Raw genomic sequence first — 4214 nt, 5'->3', positions numbered from 1 at the left:
TCCGGTACCTTTTACAGACTCGACCAGATTTGGCGTTTTCGGTCGGAGTAGCCAGTCGGTACATGCATTGCCCGAAGCAATCTCATGCAGCTCTCATCAAGCAAATTCTTCGCTACTTAAAAGGTACTTTTAGTTATGGCATTACCTATACTCCAGGAGAAAATATGCTGGTCGGTTACAGTGATAGTAGTCACAACATAAATCCGGACGATGGAAGAAGTACTACGGGACACGTGTTTTATTTTGGGTCTTCCCCAATTACTTGGTGTTCTCAAAAGCAAAGTACAGTTGCTTTATCATCGTGTGAGGCGGAGTATATGGCGGCTAGTGCAGCCGCGTGTCAGGCGGTTTGGCTAAAAGAATTGATTGGTGAATTACTCGACAAGAAAATTCAAGCGGCGGTGTTACGTGTTGATAATACATCGGCGATAGCTCTCGCGAGGAACCGGTTTTCCATGGAAGAAGCAAACACATAAAATCCCGGTTTCACTACATTCGGGAATGTGTTGATCGTGAAGATATCGTGGTCGAGCATGTTAGTGGCATTGATCAAAAGGCGGATATTTTGACGAAGGCTCTTGGGAAGATCAAGTTCAAGGAGATGACTGAAAAGCTTGGAATTGAAGACTTGTCAGATACGAGTTCGAAATTCCGGGGGTGATTGTTGGAAATTTCGAATTAATGGTTCCTTTGCGTGCAAGGCAAGGAATTAAAGGTTCCTTTGTGTGCAAGGCAAGGAAACTAATTAAGGAGTGGATAATTAATTGTTATTATCATGTCCTAAAATAGATACATCCTAGTTATAATCTAATAGGTGTGTTTAGATTATAAATACCATGCTTTGGGTATTAGGGATTGTATGAGTCAAGTTTTGTGATAGTTTCTTGACGTTAATAAAATTTGGGTGCTTAGCCAAGTTTTTATTATTTTCCGATTTCAATTTTCATTCAATACCGATTCATCTTGATGCACTACCTATTGTAGAAATGTAAGTTATAGCCATCTACTTCTTTTTTGGAATTACAATTTTATTTATTGTTGTATCAATTTTCGGTACACGTTGTTTATAAACTTTTATCGTCATAAGGAAATCAAATTTACCGGTTTTTTAGTTTTTATCCAATAGTTTAAATAACATATATCCCTTTATCGTCATTTAAAAAAACTTAGAAGTCACGAAATAAAAAGCCCCACACACAGTTTTACGTCACTTAGCTTTGAACTTCATGGCCGGAAGTGGAAACCACGCGCCGGCGATCGGCATCGATCTGGGAACAACGTACTCATGCGTTGCCGTTTGGAAGCATAATCGGGTCGAGATCATCCCTAACGATCAAGGCAACCGAACCACACCTTCTTCTGTTGCTTTCGTTGACGCAGAACGTCTGATCGGTGATGGCGCCAAAAATCAAACACCATTGAACCCTGCTAACACCGTATTTGGTCAGTTTTTGAGTTTTTTTTTCTTCTCTATTTTCTACTCAATGAAGTTTCTAGAGTCTTCGGTTATTGTTATTAAATAATATTTCAGTTTTTTGAGTTTTTTTTTTTTATCTGGATTTATAGGTGCAAAGAGGTTGATTGGAAGGAGGTTCAGTGATTCCAAAGTGCAGGAAGACATCAAGTTGTGGCCGTTTAAGGTCATAAAAGGTTGTTCCGACACACCAAAGATTGTCGTCACTTACAAAGGTCAAGAGAAGGAATTTTCGGCTGTAGAAATTTCTTCAATGATTCTTGGCAAGATGAAAGAAACTGCTGAGGCGTTTCTTGGAAAAGTTGTGAAAAATGCTTGTGTAACCGTCCCGGCTTATTTCAATGGTTCACAGCGTCGAGCTACTAAGGACGCTGGTACCATTGCTGGATTTAATGTCGTTCGTATAATTAATGAGCCTACGGCAGCTGCAATCGCGTATGGGCTAGACAACAAGTCTGATATCGTTGGCAAGATAAACGTGCTCGTCTTTGATTTGGGTGGTGGCACTTTTGATGTTTCTGTATTGACTATTGGGGAAGGTGGTACTTTTGAGGTGAAAGCTGTTGCGGGTGACCCTCATTTGGGAGGTGAGGATTTTGATAACCGCATGGTGGAATACTGTGTTGAGGAGTTCAAGAGGACATGGAATAAGGACTTAACTCGGAATCAGAAAGCATTGGGGAGGTTGAGATTTGCTTGCGAGAAAGCAAAAAGGATTCTTTCATGTACTACTCGGACATCGATTGATTTGGATTGCTTGCATGAGGGGATTGATTTTTCTTTGAAGTTTACTCGAGCTAAGTTTGAATATTTGAATATGGATTCGTTTAATAAGTGCATCAAGATTCTGGAGACATGTTTAAGTGATGCTAAGATGAAGAAATCATGTGTGGAACAAGTGATTCTTGTTGGCGGCTCAACTAGGATACCAAAGGTCCAGGATATGGTTCAGGAGTTTTTTGATGGCAAAGAGTTATGCAAGAGTGTGAACCCTGACGAGGCTGTTGCGTATGGTGCAGCCGTTATGGCTGCAAAGGTAAGTGATAAAGAGTGTTCAAGATGTCACTCCTTTATCTGTGGGTATATTTTCAGACGGAAATGTAAACACGCCAATACCTATAGTATAGAAAATATAGAGTGACAGCACGATTTATTTTCGAGCATGAAAGTGACAATTCAGAGTTTGGTCAGGATCGATTTCGTATAATCTTTAACACCGTATTTGAACTAAATGCGTACAAATACGGGTTTTAGTATTCTTGTTGATGTCATAGTTTGGTTCGGTTTTCAGATATTATAATTCTTCCTTAATTCAGATATTACAATTTGAAAACAAATTACATACATAAATATATACCTAAGCAGAAGACATACAAGAAACTAATACTATCAATAGAAACTTTCTAGCTAATACTTGCACTCTCCAAACCATGGCCCATCAACAAAAACGTCACAGCTGAAATAAGTTAGCTTGTTCTTACAGCTATTGACTTTATGGCAAAATTCCCAACCGATAAAACCAGCTATTCCAAGACCTGGCGGCTTATCTGAGTTCTCAATGGCTGGTGCCAAGAAAGGAGGAACTTGAAAGTTTACCGTAATGTTCTGATCGAAGTAATACGAAGGAGTCATGTTGAATGGTATACCATTTAAGGTATTATACGAGAGACGGAAACGTTTGACAGCTTCACCGCTTTGACCATATCCGGATCGCCCTCTACCTCGAGCAGATACTCTATGGTTGTGTTCCCCGAGAGAATTTCGGAGCTGCTAGACCATGTGTAGTGGTGAAGAAATATAATTCCCCCACCATGGGGCATTATCCGACACGTGGCATCCCAGTCAGCATGGGGCGTTATTGCAAAAGTGACGTAGTGGGAATAATGCTCAAATAATGCCCCTTCCAATTATTTAAAAGATAAAAAAAAAAAAAAAAAAAAGAAACTTTGTCTCAAATTGGACCCACTTGGACCACTAAAGTCCCTCCCCATTGGTTAGTCAAATTAGTCAAATTGAACCATTTGTGTTTTGGGCGTTTTCATTAAAATGCCAGTAAGATTTTTTTTCAAAAAATTTTAAAAATAACGCCCCATGTAATGGGGGTGGCGGCGTTTTAGGGCGTTATTTTGCAATTTTTTTTAAAAATCACGCCCCACTACGAGTGGTCTTAATGTGTTGAGTGTGGAAGTCCCTACCACTGATTTGCACACGGAGAAGATTAGCATCATCGGGAGGGCCATTGAGTAATGGAAGGATCACAAACTTATCGTAGAAGTATAACGGCACAACAAACACACATACGACCACGACCATGGTTATTATTGCACATTTTGTGTTATTCGGACGTGCTCTATCTCCACCGTCCACGTCCATGGCTGTAAGATTTTGACAAACACAAAGCAAGTTAACTTCAATCTTAAACTTCCTAAGATGTGGAAGGTGTCTCTGGAATTTCAGGATGATGAACTTATAAAGGGAAAACAATATTAATATTGCTTTTGCTTTTTAGAAAGCACTCTAGCTATGATCTAAGAACAATACTCTTTACGTTTGTCCCCCAACTATGTACTTCACAAGTGAAGGCAGTTACACGAAATAAGTATCTATCTCCACACTTTTCAATTATCCACACGATTTGATGATATTCTTCACGCGAAACAAATTTCTTTTGCCACGAAATGGGTGAGATCGACAAACTTTTGTTGCCTTTGTTTTAAGCCACGAAATACCTTTGGACCTA

General features: G+C 39.5%; 1 pseudogene; it reads left to right on the top strand.

Annotated features, from left to right (window-relative positions):
* The first annotated feature begins 447 nt into the window (after positions 1–447).
* On the top strand, positions 448–2791 carry LOC110909830 (annotated as a pseudogene).
* The last annotated feature ends 1423 nt before the right edge of the window (positions 2792–4214 follow it).

The sequence above is a fragment of the Helianthus annuus genome, chromosome 15 (genome assembly GCF_002127325.2).
Source record: "Helianthus annuus cultivar XRQ/B chromosome 15, HanXRQr2.0-SUNRISE, whole genome shotgun sequence".
NCBI lineage: Eukaryota > Viridiplantae > Streptophyta > Magnoliopsida > Asterales > Asteraceae > Helianthus > Helianthus annuus.
This window is presented reverse-complemented; position numbering and strand designations above follow the sequence as displayed.